Below are 17,673 nucleotides of genomic sequence, written 5' to 3'. Positions count from 1 at the left end.
TCACGGGTCACCCAGTCAGGGTCCCAATCTGGTACATGCTCCCCCTACCATGCACCTGCCAAGTGGCTGTCTCTGCTTCCATCGGTCTCAGCCTTACCCACCTTCTTTCTTTCTTTTTTTTTTTTTTTTTTTTTTTTTTTTGCGGTACGCGGGCCTCTCACTGTTGTGGCCTCTCCCCGTTGTGGAGCACAGGCTCCGGACACGCAGGCCCAGCGGCCATGGCTCACGGGCCCAGCCGCTCCGCGGCATGTGGGATCTTCCCAGACCGGGGCACGAACCCGTGTTCCCTGCATCGGCAGGCGGACTCTCAACCACTGCTCCACCAGGGAAGCCCCTTACGCACCTTCTGAATGCCATCTTTTCATTGTTCTCCAGCAGAGACAACAGGTCACAGAGCTCAAGCCCCAGAAGTCATCACCGGACAACACCTTCAAGATCTTCTAAGTCAACCCCATGTGTTTCGCCTGTGGCCTGCTGAAAGTGGGGACTAGCAGTGACCTAACCTTAAGAGAGGCTAGAGCTTTTCCCTCCCTCCTACAGAATGAGTCATTCTTTGCCATCCCCTCTTTACCCTCCTTGTCCGTCCAGGAGGCAATGAGAAGCAGGAAAGGCTCTTGTGTTCATGAATCCATATTAACGTTGGTACAGGTCAACGACAGGTCCTACTGTACAGAACAGGGAACTATATTCAAAATCCTGTGATAAGCCATAACAGAAAAGAATATAAAAAAGAATATATATATGTGTGTAACTGAATCACTTTGCTGTACAGCAGAAATTAACACAACATTTGTAAATCAACTATACTTCAATCAAAAAATATTATTAAAAGAAATTGATACAGGCTAGAGAGGTCCTCAGTCCTGGGGAACCAGGCGGTGGGCACCACGGCCGAGAGCTGGGAGGCATGATCAGGAGAGAGCATCTCAGGCTCAGGTGCTCAGAAGGCCAGGGATCCACAACCCTGCAAGTGCTGGGTCTAGAAGCCGGCACACACAAGCCCTTGTTAAAGCTCGTGGGCTATAGAGTGCTCACTGATGACTAATTTTCATCTGCAAAGCTCTCCTTGCCCTTGCTTTCACCGACAGTAGAACCTGGGGAGGGAGGTGTCAGAATAGAATGTGTTGCCCCTGGAAGCCCCCTCACTTAGCTATCAGCACCGGGGCTCATTAGTGAGGGGCAGTGACTAAAACCCCACTTCCGGCTATATTTCTTTCTCTCAGCACACAGCAGGCAAGGCTAGGCCTTGTCAGCCCTTGATGAGTCAGGACAGCTGTCTTCTTCACAGGGCCGGTACCTCACAATGGGGCAGGCCTTCAGATTTTCCAGTCCCAACTCTCTCTTGAAACTGTACCAGGATCCTGACCTCCTAGGCAGGCATGAGTCAGGAACTTTTGTTATTACCATTTGGTAGCTTGTATGTTAATAGGTGCTTGAAAAAGCAAAACTGAGTTGAATCTGAGTGTGAGTCTATTCTTGGAACCGGTGCCCTGCCCCCGAGGCCTGCCTCACTCAGCTCCAGCCTTCCCCTCCTGTGTGGGTCCCACAGCCGCTGCAGAAATTTGAATTTCAAGTGTGAACACCCTCCCTGGACCTCATCACCAGTTCTTCCTAAGAACCAAAGCTTTCATTGCCCCTAAGACTTGTTCGTAGGCTATTTTCAACCTGTCCTTTCTTTTTTAAAAAAATTACACCAAGAGGAGTTTAACGAGCCCCATTTAGCTTTTTGTCGAAAAAGAAAATTTGCAGACATTAACCAATAAGCGCTGCTGAACACCGTGGCGGGCTGGCATGCCTCTTGAAACCAGCCTCTCCTCTCCTCAATACAAGAGCTTATTTTTGGACAGCGGCCTCTGCACGACATCACAAACATGCCACACAGGGTTTATCTTGAACTTAAAAGAAGGTGGAGATTTAGGTGAGGGGTTCAGGAAAAGAACTCAGGGCTGCAGAGGGCAGGCTCGGGGAAGGAAGGCAGAGTTCCTGAGGGATGGAAGTCCTGCTGCCTCAAGCTGCTTTGAGAACCTCTTGCCTGCGTGACCCTGTGCTTCTAACGGGCCAGCAGGACGAAGGATAGGAAACACAGTGAGATTTCAGATATCTGTTCTTTAACATGTAGAACTAATTACACACACACACACACACACATTCCACATCACCAGCACCAACAACAACTAAAACAACAAAAAACAAACAAAAAAGAGCCCGAGTGTTCTCGCAGAGCATAAGATACTACGGCAATACACATCTTAGCTGTCCATCCACCTAAACCCAAGAGTCCATCTGGGTCAGAGCTGATTCCAGAAAAAAGGTTCTCAGCTGTTCTGCAGGGCAAGATTACAACTTACTCACAAATTAAAGTACTACCCACAGCGGGATCAAAGCAGTCAGAGCATGGCCATTTGCTCCCTGGACTTTCGAGTTCAAGTATCATGGAGATCTTTCCAGACATGAAAGAACATCTCCCACCTCCTGGATGCTCACACCTAGCCATGTGGTGGTTCCGAAGTCCACTGCTTCCCAGTCACGGCACTGGCATTCTTAATTGGGGCTCAGCCATGGCTTTACCTAGTGGACTCACAGTAAATGCTCCCTGGCCAGAAGTTTCCACATGCTGTGAGAGGCACGTAAATTGAGTACGTAACTGCTACTGGTGTGTTGAAGGCTTGGGGATAACAGAGGGAAATACTTGACTTCAGCAGAGAAAAAAACTTCCTCTTTGGATAAATAGTCCACCCTCTCTGAACTGTGTTAATGTTACAATGTACCAGTCTTTAGAATCCATGTTATTTCAAGCATTCCCTAATATCTCAGAAGATAAAAGTGCTCACTCAGAGCTGGATAAAGTACTGTTGGACCATGTTAGCTAAATGAAAAGATTTTTAGGTTGCTGAGAAATAAAGGAGAAATTTGTAGATAACAGGAATCACTTTTAAATTTATTATTGCAAAACAGAATATTTTTGTGGTCAAAGTGAATGTGGAGTATTTATTCATGCTGTACACAACAACAGTTAATTAATCAAAAGCAGACAAGATGAGAAGAGTAGTTCTTCTGCGTTGCCACTCAAGTCTAGTGCTCATAATGAAAAGGGCAAAGGATCTTGTGTTTAGACTCTCGATGAGCAATTTTCAAAACTCAACAGCCCCATCAAAAAAGCAATTGGCTGAGGGCTTTACTTGTATGTTTGCTAGTGAGATCAAAGAACAAAGCCACAGTATTCACTTCATGCATAGTATAAAAAGAAATTGCGTATTTGTTCTTATTCAAGACTTGAATTTAGGTGTAGAAGAGGCCTTATCCCTTGTTCTATGGCTACAGGATAGAGTGGAGATGAAGAATCAACCTCTGTGTCTGTGTTCATACTGTTCCCTGTGCCCATGGAAGTCTCCCTGCCCTGTCTACCAGGAGAACTCTTATCCATCCTTTGGGACCCGGCAAAATGATCACCTCTACTATGAAGTCTCCCTTGATATACTAGACAGGGTAAAATCTTTCTGTTTTTATTTCTGTCTCTCCCCCACCAGACTGTGAGCTCTTCAGGGATCCGGAAAATGTTTCATTGATGTATGTGTATGAGCACAATGTTTGACTCACAGCTAATAAGTACTCAGTAAATGTTGTTATTATTTATAATGTATAAAAATAAATTCTTGTTGAATGAATGCATGTTTGGCAATGGCAAGAAGAACACAGAATAAAAAGGACTGATGGTGGGCATTAATTCATAAGTTAGTAACAATTGCGCAAGACAAGGGGAGAGACTGAAGAAAATCGGAAGACAGAGTCTAGATCCTGGTTGGGAGAGTCAGAGAAACACACGTGAAACAGCAGGGGAAACATGAAACGATCTATGATTACATCTTACAGTCAATGGCTCAGAGCAGTAGGAGGGGGGTGTCAGAGCTTGATATTTAAGTTCTACTTCCCGCCCAGGAGAATTACCCCAAACCAATGCTTAAAAGTCAAATAGCTGTCAGAATCCCTTTTCTGGGTTGTTCCTGACCCCACTTTGCACTCAGACCTTGTTCTAGTTTGCTTATTTTCTGAACAGTCCAGCCCCTTTCTCATCTGCCCAGCCTCCACCCTACTTCCTGCTTTTGCCCTTGAATTCTCTGCAAATCCAACCCCAATCCCCCCCTCACCAACTCCTAGCCTGTGACTTCTCTCCTCCTTCCTGGCTGCCCTTGCTGAGACTGACACCCAGCAGGTGTCCTCCTTGGGAGGACCTCAGAACCCTCACTCATAAGCCAGGGCAGACCTGGAGGGTTTGGTCCAGTGGCTAGTGTTCGCCCTTTTCTTGGCATTAGAGGGTTTTCTATGAGGACCAAAGTGGTTATGGAAGATCCTTGAAGGAGGAACTGCCTCACCCTGCCACACCCTCTAGGCTCCACACGAAGAGAGCTTCTGCCTCAAACCCAGTATTTGCAGAACTGGTGTCTCAGTTGCTAATCCTCACTTCATACTTGCTCTCACGTTTCTTTTATCCTTTTCTGGCCAATGATTCTGCTTGCTGTCTATAGCTTAATGCCACTGTTGGCTTTCTGACGCCCAATTCTGTGTCCCTGGCTTCTGATCCTAATTTGCTTCTTAAAAGTTCTGAAGATCCCCTTGCCTCCTTGGTGCAGCCTGTGGCTAGAGCACTCACGAGAGAGTTACTTTAGCGTTTAACCAGGCCCCTGGCACCACATTGCTATATTATGTCTCCCTGGACCCTTTCTCAACATCTATCCAGGTATCCTGAAAAGTGAGAGGCTTCATGAGGAAGGCGTGACTGGGTCTGATTCAGAAGGGTGAATAAGAAAGGTTGGCAGGGGCTTCCCTAGTGGCACAGTGGTTAAGAATCCACCTGCCAATGCAGGGAACACGGGTTCGAGCCCTGGTCCAGGAAGATCTCACATGCCGCAGAGCAACAAAGCCCGTGTGCCACAACTGCCGAGCCTGCGCTCTAGAGCCCGCAAGCCACAGCTATTGAAGGCCTCACGCCTAGAGCCCGTGCTCCGCAACAAGAGAAGCCACTGCAACGAGAAGCCCGCGCACTGCAACGAAGAGTAGCCCCCGCTCACCGCAACTAGAAAAAGCCTGCGCGCAGCAACAAAGACGCAACTCAGCCAAAAATAAATAAATAGATAAATAAATAATTTTTTTTTTAAAAAAAAGAAAGGTTGGCAGGTGGTGAGAATAACAAAAAATGGGTCTGAAAAGAACAGTTCTTCATGAGATGGGGACCTTTGGATCAGTCTTCTGGTAATTTCTTCCTGGAACTGGGTCACATTTCAGGGCAGCCACTGACGATGCTGCTATCTCCAAATTAAGAGCACCATAGTATGCAAAAAACAGCCACCAAGGCAGCAGCTAGAGTTCAAGAAATCACAGAAACCATCTAACTCTGAGCAAATCGTTGGTCACTTTATTTATGTATCTCTAAGAAAGAAGTTGTGGATTCTGAAGCTTGCGACCTCAGGTGTTACCTTGAACGGCTGGACATTTAAGAGCTTTGTTCGATTAGTGCATCAACCACTTGGTATTAAGGGTCAGGCTGTGTGATCATTCTATCGTGCATACTAACAGAATATCTACAAGGTTCTGATGTCCTATTGCCCGACTCTAGAGAACTTGGGCAGAGCCAGCAATCTCTATCTTAAGCACATCTTTTGGGACTAAGTTGATACCAAGGAAAATGATAGGTTCAAGTTAAGTGGCTCTAATTCGGTGAGGACTAGAAAAGCTATGGACAGCAGACAGACACCCCAGTAAGAGCCCTGGGAAAGGAGCACCGTGTGTGGAGTCAAGAAAACAGACTGCTTATGGAGGCTGTACCGTATTCTTTCTCTGGCTACCCTATGATAAACAACTTAAGACTCTCAGTGGCTGCAACAGCAGAGGTTGATTTCTTGATCGTGTTATGTGAACATGTTATATGAACAGGAGTCGTCCTATAAGTCTGCATTGAATTGCATAGCATAGGCTCAGCCCTCATGCTGGCTGTATCTCTGTACCACATTTTCTTTAGTCCAAGGTCCGGGCTGAAGGAGCAGCTCTAATGGGGCACATTAATATTACCCAGGAGGGGACTGGTGACACAGTGGTTAAGAATCTGCCTGCCGGGCTTCCCTGGTGGCGCAGTTGTTGAGAATCTGCCTGCCAGTGCATGGGACACGGGTTCGAGCCCTGGTCTGGGAAGATCCCACATGCCACGGAGCAACTGGGCCCGTAAGCCACAGCTACTGAGCCTGCGCGTCTGGAGCCTGTGCTCCGCAACAAGAGAGGACGCGATAGTGAGAGGCCCGCGCACCATGATGAAGAGTGGCCCCCGCTCGCCACAACTAGAGAAAGCCCTTGCACAGAAACGAAGACCCAACACAGCCAAATAAATAAATAAATTTATTTAAAAAAAGAAAAAAGAAAGAAAGAAACTGCCTGCCAATGCAGGGGACACGGGTTCGAGCCCTGCTCTGGGAAGATCCCACATGTCACGGAGCAACTAAGCCCGTGCGCCACAACTACTAAGCCTAGCTCTAGAGCCCGCGAGCCACAACTACTGAAGCCCAGGTGCCTAGAGCCCATGCTACGCAACAAGAGAAGACACCGTGATGAGAAGCCCGCAACTGCAACAAAGAGTAGCCCCTGCTCGCAGCAACTAGAGAAAGCCCGTGTGCGGCAACGAAGACCCAAACGCAGCCAAAATAAATAAATAAAATAAAGAGTAGTAATTAAAAAAAAAAAATTCCCCATGAAGAGGGAAAAGAGAGGTGGTGAAAAGCCATAACAGCTCTTAGAGCTCTTCCTTTAAAAAGAAATGGTCCATGTCACTTTCACTCACATTTCATTGGCAAAGCAAGTCATGTGGCCAAGACTGAGGTTGCTGTTTGGGAAAGTATAAATCTCCCACAGGGGAGAACAGTAGACATTGGAAACAATATCACAGCTGCCACAGGATGGACCTTGAACATCAGGCCCAGTGGTTTATAGCTAATGCATAGGAAACCACGGTAAGTTTCTGAGGCGAGCAATGGCACCAGAAAGTTGTATCACAAAGCCATCTACTTTGCTTGTAAATATAGATTGGGGTTTGGGGGGGAGAAGAGCATGCTGGGTAAGGGCCTCGGCTGGAGGCCATTACATTAATTCAAGAATGAGTCAATGGATTTGGGTTGGGGTTTATGCAGAGGGAATGGAGAGAAACATTTGGGTAGAACAGTTATTTTAAAAGCGAAATAGACAGGACCATTTACCTGGATAGATATGGGAGCTGGAGGGGTGTGGGTCAAAGATGATTCCAAGATTTCTCCTCACTAGCTGAGCTGTGAGGCATTGAAACATGTTATTGAGTTGATGGTAAAGAGCATTCTAAAGATTTCTCAGAATCACAGCACACTGACTTTCAAGGTCAATATGCAGCAGCTATGATGCGGTAGCTATAAAGAGCACTGAACTTGGCCTCAGAAATCTGGGCTGGGTTCCTGCGTCCAGCGTTTAAGCTGTGTGGTTATGGGAAAATCCCTTTACTTTTCTGTGTCTCGGTTTTTGCATTTGTACAAAGGGAGACAGTGATCCATACCTCACAGAATTGCTTGAGAACCACGTTTCCTGTGAAAATTCTTTATAGTGATTTATAAGGTATGAATATCAGAGCCCTGGTTGGAAGTGTGTCCTCAGTCTAGCCACCAGATGATTATATACTGTCTTGGATTGTTTGGGGCTTGAGGCGTGCCACCGCCTCATTCTTGAATTCTATTTTGAGGTTTCCTTGTTGAAACCCTGGGCGTATAGCCAGATAATGTAAACTAAGGATCACAGCCTCAAGAGACTAGAGGAGCCAGATAGGTAGTTTAAAGGTAGGTCATGTATAGGGAACGTGAAGCACTTTTGGAGGAAACGTTAAGACGTGGTACAGAGAACGTTCCCTGTTACAGATAAAACAACACGCACAAAATAATAAAGGGCAGCAGGCACCCCTACCCCCGCCCCCTCCAGACCATCAGGAGTCGCCTGGGTGCTTGTGAACTGCAGAGTGAGAAGCAGCTGAAAGGGGGCAGCAGCGGCTCAGCCCCAGCACAAGCTTGCTGTGCAGGAATACTCAAGGTTTGCCAGATGTTCTGGTTGTTAAAAGTGCTGGAAATCTGGATATTTATGTGACGTTTCCTGATTATTAAATATTGGCAGCTAATTGAAAAAGACTTTTAGAAAACACTCTGCAGTTAAAACACATCTGCAGGCCGTGGGTGCCCAGGTTGTCACCCAGGTATCACAAAAAGAGAAGGGGGACGAACATGGTTACTCACAGAACTCTTACTGAGTGAGAAAGAGAGAAAAGAGTAGAGATTTTAGGAGATGAGGCAAAAATCAGCGAGGGAAGTGGCAAGAGGAAGCATCCATCAGCACGCTGGAGATGAACTTCCAGGGGATGTCAGGGAATGGGAGGCCCCTGGTCACCTGGTCTCAGGAACTCAGGTTTAGATTGAGACTTAGCTGCCCTTTGGCTCTGGTGCCCTGTCTGGGCTGGGAGAGTGATCAGAAACAGGAGCCAGGATGGTTACCTCCTCCTCTGTGTCCCCACTGCCTATGCCAGGGAGCCGCTCACCCTAGGACAAAGCAGACTTTTAGTTCCATGACTACTCTCCACCCTCAACTTTATTTTCAAGTCATCTCCAGGCCACACTGCTTTTTTGTTTGTTTGTTTGTTTTGTTTTTTGGTGTTTTGTTCTGGGGGTTTTTTTTGGCAGTGCTGTGCGGCTTGTGGGATCTTAGTTCCCCAACCAGGGATTGAACCTGGTCCCTTGGCAGTGAAAGCTGGGAGTCCTAACCACTGGGCCACCAGGGAACTCCCACGGGCCACACTGTTTTAAAGAGCTATCAGATAAAGTTTCAGACAGTAATTAGACATAATAATCTTTCAAACCCAGAATGCTAGCATTTCATCCTTGAGTAAGAAAACCCTCCAGGCTGGCTTTTCTCTTCCTGTGTTCACATTCCTCTCTCCAGCCCAAGCCCTGCTCAGCCTCATCTTGACAGGTCAGGTTTCCGGCTGTGCTCATCTTCCCTTCCCACAGACAAAGCTCTAAGGAGACATCCCAAATGGGGGCGGTGGCGTGGGTTCCGTGTGGATTTTTAAACATTCATCTCACCATTTGGAAATGGCAATCACTCTTCCTTCCTCTTTTCAAACGACCGTATAAATCAGTTTGCTCTGGGAGCTGGCTCTGTTTTGTTTTGTTTCGTTTTAAAGTCTAGCCCGATTCCTTTTCACAGTGCTTTTTCTTAGGATTTCTGTGTCATTTCAACTTTCAACTGCCAAAACTGTAATTAAGGTCCCCACTTGCTATTCTATGTCACATCTATGTTCTTTTATTTCATTTAAACCTTTTCTTTTAGCCAGACTAGACGACATAGCCACTTTACTACACAACATGACAGTTTTAAAGTAATACGTTACGAGGAAGTGAATGTTTAATCTTCTCTAACTTGCTCTTTTCACTACTGTGTTACTTTGCTTAAATATTTTCCTTAGTAAGAATATAATTTAGGACTTTGGAATTATTATTTTGCAATTGTTTTGTTAACTCAGATCAGCTTGTTTTCCTGTTTGCTAGAGAACTAACAAAAAGGTAATATTTTCTACTAAGTTTCTTCTTTTGCCACACAAACTACCAGGTACTGTTTTAATAAAAGACTTGGAGACTGAATATGAATGTCTTTTCTCAATTAACAACTATTTAGAGAACAGCATGATATGAAAAAATCTCTTCCTAGGAAAATATTTCCTTATTTGTATTGATTAAAAATCTGTAACAAATCCATTCATTTATTAAAACATAATTATTGAGTGCCTACTATGTGTCAGACACTATTCTAAATACCTTGGATACATTAATGAGCAAGATAGATAAAATTTCCTGTCTTTAAAGGGCTTATATTCTAGGGACTTCCCTGGCGGTCCAGTGGTTAGGACTCCAAGCTTCCACTGCAGGGGGCACCATTTTGATCCCTTGCCGGGGAACTAAGATCCTGCATGCCGTGCAGCACAGCCAAATAAAAATTTTAAAATAAAAAAGTTTATTATTTAAAAAAGGGCTTATTTTCTATCAGGGAGAGATAGATATTAAACTATATATATATATATAAGTAAATGAGTGCTCAGAGGAAAATAATAAAGCAAGGTAAGAGGAATGGGAGTAGGAAGGGTGTTTCAATTTTAGATATGGTTGTGCTTAGGGGATGCAGATCAGGTAAGGACCTTGCAAACCAATGTAAGGATTTGGGCTTTAGTCTGAGTAAAATGGGAAGCTATCACAGGGCTTGGACAAAGGAATGAGATGAATGGACTTACATGTTAAAAGGATTACTTTGTCTGCTGTTGAGAATACACTGTAAGGGAGGGATGGGACAAAAGCGTGAAATGGAAGCACGTAGACTAGTGACGTGGCTCGTGAGTTAGCCCAGGGGAGAGATGACAGTGGATGGAACCTAGGTATAGCATTGGAGGGTGTGTATTTGGAAGGTAGAGCCAATAGGATTTATTACAGTTTTGACGTAGGTTCTGAGAGAAGAGACAAAGATGATTCCAAGGCTTTTAGCCCAAGCAAGTGGAAAGGTGGACTTGCCATTTACTAAGAGTGGGAAATCTGTGTGGGTTGCACAGGTTTCTGGGGGAAATCAGTTTGGTTTTGAACACAATTTTGAGGTATCTATTAGAGGTCTAATGGGAAAAACAAGTAAGCAGTTAGAAATGCAATTTGGTGCTCAGGAGAGAGAACTATGCTGGAGATGTAAATGTGGAGTTGTTGGCATAGAGAGGGAATCCAAAGCTCTAAGACTGGATGAGCTCCTTGGAGGGAGGGAGTGCGGTGTCTTGGAAGGGAGAAGACAGCTTACCAAAGAGGAGGGAGTAGTCAATGTGTTCAATGCCACTGAGAGGTCAATTAAGGGCCAAGAATTGATCATTGTATTTAGCACAAAAAGAGATGACAGTGTCCTTGCAAGTCCAATTTCAGGGACTTCCCTGGTGGTCCAGTGGTTAAGAATCCACCTGCCAATGCAGGGGACACGGATTTGAGCCCTGGTCCGGGAAGATCCCACATGCCTCGGAGCAAGTAAGCCTGTGCGCCACCACTACTGAGCCTGCGCTCTAAAGCACGTGAGCCACAACTATTGAAGCCTGCGTGCCTACAGCTGGTGCTCCGCAACAAGAGAAGCCACCGCAATGAGAAACCCGAGCACTGCAATGAAGAGTAGCCCCCGCTCGCCGCAACTAGAGGAAGCCCACGCACAGCAACGAAGACCCAATGCGGCCAAAAATAAATTAATTTTTAAAAAAAGATCAATTTCAGTGATGCAATGGGAGTAAAATCCCGATTAGATGGAGTTGAAGAGAAAATGGAAAGAACTGAATTGGAGATAATAAGTATAAACAATTCTTTTGAGATGTTTAGATGCAAGGGAAAGAGAAGAAGTGGACTGGGGAAAGCAAGGTCAAGAAAAATTTTATTCCTAATGATGGGAGAATAACATTTAAAAAAATGGTGATGGCAGTCATCCAGTAGAGAGGGGAAAGTCAATCTATAGGGGACAGGGGTCAATTGCTAGAGTTATCATTTGAGATTGAATGAGATCTTGCGCAAAAGTGAAGGGGCTGGCTTTCGATAAGAAAATGGGTAAGTTCATCCTTAGTAGTAGCAGGCAGGAAGGCAGAGGATATGGGTACAGACTCTCAAGCAGTTGGCTTTGGAATATCTTTATGTTTTCTAAAAAAAAAAATTCCCCAGTGAAGGGAATACTTAGACTAGGGTTACCAATTAAGAAGCTCTGGCTTACCAGTCAGGCAACCCTGATCTGATCTCCCTATGAGTCCATTTTAGAAGGTATAGGTCCATTTCTTTCTTCTCATTGTGGTTGATTAACACATTTACCCTTAGTTTTTCTAGTTTCAATTTCACCACAATGTTTCTAACTATAGCAGTCTGGCAATTCTCCTTTCCCTTTGGACCTTATGTTACGTCAGGATGCATCGAGAGTTACCTTACACACCCTGCTCGGTTCCTTTTCTCCACACTGTTCTCTACCCTCCACCTGTTCATTTCTAGTCTGGTCTCCAGCATTTCAGTCTCCTTAGCTGTGAAGAAGGCAGACAATTTGCTTCCTACCTCCAAGGTTGAGCATTTAAATAGGTCCAAGAAGTGAAATGGTTTTAACCCATGTAAAGAAATAGAAGAGAACAGTGGGAGGTAGCACAGGAGAAGAAAGATAAGAGTACTGCTTACCATGTGCTTAGGTTGAACTGCGACTATGTAATTCCTAAGCCTTATGTATATGTGAGCCCCGAGGTGTTGCATGTTATGTAAGCTGCAGTATTTACAGAATAACCATAGACTAAGAAATCTGTCACACTTGTAATACGTGGATACACTTATAGTAGGTAGCATTTACTTAACAATAGCTATGTTCTAGGCACTTGGCTAAGACATTTCCATATGTGATTGAATCCTTGGTCTCACAATATCTGGAGATAGGTGCTATTATCTCCATTTCAATAACCTAGAGAGGTGAGAGAAAGAGAGAGAGGCTCATATAATTTGAAATCCTGTAGCTCTTCAGCTCATCGGTGTTACTGCCACACATTTATTTGTGTATGGTTATACAGGTGCAACCAGACTTAGCTCTGCCCCCCAGGGCTATTCTTCACTCTATGAGGAATTCATCATGATATTACTTATAAGCTACCCTTTTGGATATTTGGGATGTATTTGGGATCAACTTACAAAGCTTGATTTCTGCACAACTTTTCAAAAACATGTTTACAGATTACTGAAATTCGTATCGCTTACCACATGTTGGGCACGCTACTGGGTGACAAACACAGGAACAATGCAAAATCACTCCTCCAAGGAGCTCAGATTCTTCTCTAGTAGGAGAGTCAATTATTCATTCACTCATTCAATAAGTATTACTGGGACTTCCCTGGTGGCGCAGTGGTTAAGAATCCGCCTGCCAATGCAGGGGACACGGGTTTGAGTCCTGGTCCGCGGAGCAACTAAGCCCGTGCACCACAACTCCTGAGCCTGCGTTCTAGAGCCCTCGAGCCACAACTACTGATGCCCATGTGCCACAACTACTGAAGCCCGTGCGCCTAGAGCCCGTGCTCTGCAACAAGAAAAGCCACCGCAATGAGAAGCCCGCGCACCACAACAAAGAGTAGCCCCCACTCGCCGCAACTAGAGAAAGCTGCGTCAGCAACGAAGACCCGACACAGTCAAAAATAAATAAATTTATTATTTTTTAAAGTGTTATCGAGTGCCTTAGGGCATGCCAAGTGCTACAGTTTAGGTAAACACAAATCAACTTAGAATCACAATACTTGGTAGAAAGAGATGCATGCATAAAGGTCTTTATCTTATATGGTCCTCAGTATTGTGAGTGTTTGGACCTCTAGAGCCAGGCTGCCGGGCTTAAAAGTCTAGCTCTGCCATTTAAAGGCTGTGTGATCTCCGATTGCTTATATAACCTCTCCAGGCATCTCTAAAAAATGAGGATAGTAGTAGTATTTCTCTCATAGGGTTGCCGCAAGGACTAAAAGTAAACACATGTACAGTACTTAGGGCAGTGCCTGGCCTATCACAAGCACTGTGTTAGCTGTTGTCATTATTAGTGTGATACAGATTTAACAAGGGCTAGAATAGTTGCCGATTTGTGACCATAACTCAACAAAGGACAGTAAATATTCTCAAGTCTCTGCTGACTAGAACTTCCTTGAAGCCTTATTGTGTTTCCCTCACCAGATCCCTGTAGACAGGCCTAGAGTAGCCTCAGATGCCTCTTCTATCATATTTCTTCATTTTGAATCCAATGTCAAATCAGTTATCGTTCTTTACTGCCTCCTACCTGTTTGTTTTCCTTGGGGAATAGGGGAAGGTGACCTTTTTTTGCTTCCTAGACCCTCAGAGTGATCTTCATTATTTGTCATTGGTACAGCTCTTAGCAATTTTGTCTTAAATTTTTTTTTTACTACTTTTCTTTTTTTTTTTTTTTTTTTTTGCTGTACGCGGGCCTCTCACTGTTGTGGCCTCTCCTGTTGCGGAGCACAGGCTCTGGACGCGCAGACTCAGCGGCCATGGCTCACGGGCCCAGCCGCTCCGCGGCATGTGGGATCCTCCCGGACCGGGGCACGAACCCACGTCCCCTGCATCGGCAGGCGGACTCTCAACCACTGCACCACCAGGGGACCCCCTTTTTACTACTTTTCTTATTATCAAAGTAATAGGTGCTCAACATAAAAGCAATTCAAACATACAGAAATTTGTAATGGAAAGCAAACGGCCCTAGTAATCCCACATCCAGAGATAACCACTGTTAACTGCTTGTTATATATGCTTCCAGATTTCCTCTAAGCATACATTTTATAACATGTGTATTTTTGACAAAATATGCAAATAAAATGGGATCATACTATTCATATTGTTCGGCAACTTGCTTTTTTCACTTACAGATTTTGGACATTCTTTCATGTTAGTACAAATAGGTCTCTTATTTTTATAAAACAAGTTAAATTTGCTTAACCAGTTCCCTACTGGGATTTTGTTATTAGACTTATACACCGTTATATGTTTCCTCTGTTATAAACAATGTTGTAATAAACATACCTGTACTTATATTTTTCTACATGTGTGTAAATATTTCTGAAATACATAATTTTTGCACACATATGTCCAAAGTATAAATTCCTAGATGTTGAATTGCCTGGTCAAAAGAACCTCACATATTAATTTCATCCCAAATTGCTAAATTGTCCTCCAAAGGGACTTACCCAATTTGCATTCACTTATAAGAATATGTACCTCTTTCTCTACATTTGACTGTTTTCTGAGTATTACTTTTTTCTTTTCTCAAGTTATCCCACTCCGGAAATCACATTTCTCTCAAATCTAGAATCATAGTTTAAAACTCAGGGAAGATCAAAACACAGAACTGTGTTTTTACTAACAGCAAAACATTCCAAATTAATTATAGTAGTGAGGTGTTTTCAATCCAAACATCACACCACTAGACGTTAACAGTTTGAAAACAGCTCTAACCTCCCAGATCAGCGAATCTGGTACTGTAATTAGATCACCTGCCACAACTCCTGCCTACACACCTCCTTGGCTGGGTGTGTGGAATAGGAGAGGCTGCTGGCACAAGGGACGGGGCAGGGAAAGTGAGAAAGCAAGAGGATGTCAAAAGGGCTGGAAATCTAGTGTCATCTTGTGAGTAGTCTAGGACTGTCCCTTGAGTGTGTTCTGGACCTCTGTTCATACTCCTCCTCAGTGCTGCTCTACTTTACTTCCAGTGCCTGAGGAACAAGTGCTCACTCTCCAAGGGTCAATTCTACCCCCTTCTCTCTGAAGTCTTTCCTGAAACCCTAGAAAACCACTCTCTTTACTGCCTCATTAAATCTGAACTCACACTTTCCTGAGTACCTGTAACATTTTGTGCAGCATGCTTATGAGCAACATTCAGATGCTTAGTAAATGCTGACTGAACATTCACTGACATGGAGAGATCTTGGGAGAAGAGAGATGAGATTTCCCATTGTTCACAGAAACGGGTGGATTCAGATGAAAGGAGATATTGAAGTACTGGGCTGGAACCATTTGTCATGTTAAAAACCAACAACTCCAAACATCCCTCCTGACGTTATTTCTTGACCCCTACGTTTCCCCACCCACGAAAAAGACTGCAAATATTCTTTGATCTTACCACAAAAACAAGAGGGAAAACTATCATGTTGGGAAACACTTCTTAGCGGAGGACAACCTTTCGTCTGCCTGCTTCAGATACAAGACATTTTTGGCATAAAAGAATGGGGGGGGGAGAGTAGACTCAGAATAAAACAAGAACTGACTCTCTCGTTGTATGTTTAATAGCAGACACTGAACAAATGAGGGTGGGACGCTATTCGTGCCAAGATAAAGTTGTGTGTGCCCCAAATCCTAGGAAAGCGCGTTCTCCGTAGGGTTGGAAGCCGCCGAAACGACTTTTACTCAAATTTCCCCCCACCATTTCACCGCATCCCCCACCCCACCCCCGTCTTACTATCAGAGCTTGAGTTGACAGGATAGCCCCAGGGGGGATGAAGGCTCCTGAGGTGGCCTCGCGCCCGCCTGGCGACACTGGCCGCCGGGCCCCGCGCCCTGTCCAGGGGGGCGTTTTACAGCTGAGCGATGGGGCGACTGCGAGCTACGGCGGCTGCCCCTCCCCGCCGGCTGCACCTGCGCCCAGTCCAGCAGCCTCCCGCCGCCAGCGTCAGACCCCGGGCCACCGAACTCGCCACGCCGCCCCTCCGGACAGCACGCCCGGCGGCGGAAGCGCCCCGACCTCCGGCAGACGCGGGAGAGCCGGCGGGGGAGAGAGCTCGCCATCACATGGAGGCCCGAGCCCGCCCCATTGGCTGCGGCCGAGCCAGTCGCGGCGCTCGCTGGCTGCGGTTGGTCCCGGAGCTGCAGCGCCTGCACGGGCCCGGAGTCCATGTTACGCTTTGTTTAATTCCCCCCGCTACAGAGTCATGTGCTGCTGCTCTCGTCGCCGCCGCTGCCGCCGCCCGTGGTGCCCCGGCTCCTCCGCCGCGCTTCGAGGTGGCAGCCGCGGGCGGGGCCGCGAAAGCAGGGTCCTGGGCGCCGCGCGCCTCCGCCGCCCCGGCACGTCCGGGAGCAGCCACCGCACGCCGCAGGTGATGCCGCCACCTCCCGCCTCCGCCTAAGCCGGGCTAGGCGGCCAAGCTGCCCCCCAAGGTTGGTGCGCGCCTCTCCGGGGCAGGGGCTGGGGGCTGCGCCGGTGGGAGCAGTGCCGGAGCCGACGCGCGCCACCCCGGCGCCGGCGACCTGCCCCGCGGCGCCGCGGCCCGAGAGGAGGCTGCGGCTGGGACCTCGCTGCCGGGGGGCCAGGAGCCCGGGGACGGGGGAGGCGGGCGGGGCCGGGCCGGGCGCCCGCCTCGGCCCGCTGGGGCCCGAAGATCGTTCTGCTTTCGGCAGTTTGAACGGCGGGCGCCGCGGTAGCCGAGTGGGCCCCGCGAGAGCACAGTGCCTGCGACCGCCTCCCTTCGGCTCCCCCCACGCGCGCTCCCTTCTCTCGCCTCCCTCCGCCCCATCGGAAGGGCGGGGAGACCCGGTTACGGCTCCACTGATTCTTCCCGGAGGTGGGTGTTTGGTGTCTGGCCTCGCTGGCCCACTGCCCAGAAGGTGAGCCCTTCAACTTCTCCAGAAACGCTTCCCCTCCGCCTCCTTCCCGCGCCGGGTGGGCTGGGCTGGGAAGTGAGGGCTCGCCCCGCCCTCAGCGCGAGAGGGAGGGAGCCGGGGGCCCGCAGGTGCACCCAGCCCGCCCCGGGCCATCTCCGGGTTGGGTACCGGTATAATCCGCTTCTAGCTTGTTTGGAAGCGTGGGCACTTGGGAGCCGGACTTCTGCTCAAATCCCGTTCAGTGGCTTGGAAAGGAGGAGGCTTCGGGGGTGGTTGCTCAGGAAATCATCACCTCCGCTTACTGGAGGGTTGATAGGGGCCTTCCTCTTTCTCTCCCCCTTCATTTGGGGTATCCCTTCTGGATAAAGAGATGAGTTTTTTTGGTTTCTTACAAAGCCAGCCACGGTAAAGAAGAGCTGCCGCAGGTCGAGGGGAGGAGAGGTAGGTTGCTGCTGGAGAGGGAGAG

The 17,673-nt window shown here is 47.0% G+C and overlaps 1 protein-coding gene across 5 annotated transcripts in view; it reads left to right on the top strand.

The window, feature by feature from the left end:
* Positions 1–16,541: 16,541 nt before the first annotated feature.
* The window catches only part of LRRC8D (leucine rich repeat containing 8 VRAC subunit D), a 115,731-nt gene continuing 114,599 nt past the window's right edge, over positions 16,542–17,673 (top strand). For 2 of the 5 annotated variants that reach the window (XM_022553296.3, XM_022553294.3), the window contains exon 1: positions 16,542–16,763. The gene's annotated coding sequence lies outside the window, so the exon portion shown is untranslated. Of the gene's footprint in view, positions 16,764–16,976; positions 17,211–17,330; positions 17,649–17,673 lie in introns of those variants that run through there. The other 3 variants (XM_089919866.1, XM_030759865.2, XM_022553295.3) reach the window with 2 other exon arrangements.

Source organism: Delphinapterus leucas, chromosome 1 (assembly GCF_059928025.1).
Source record: "Delphinapterus leucas isolate spDelLeu-1000000601 "Yukka" chromosome 1, BTC_Dleu_Yukka2, whole genome shotgun sequence".
In the NCBI taxonomy this organism is placed as follows: Eukaryota; Metazoa; Chordata; class Mammalia; order Artiodactyla; family Monodontidae; genus Delphinapterus; species Delphinapterus leucas.
This window is presented reverse-complemented; position numbering and strand designations above follow the sequence as displayed.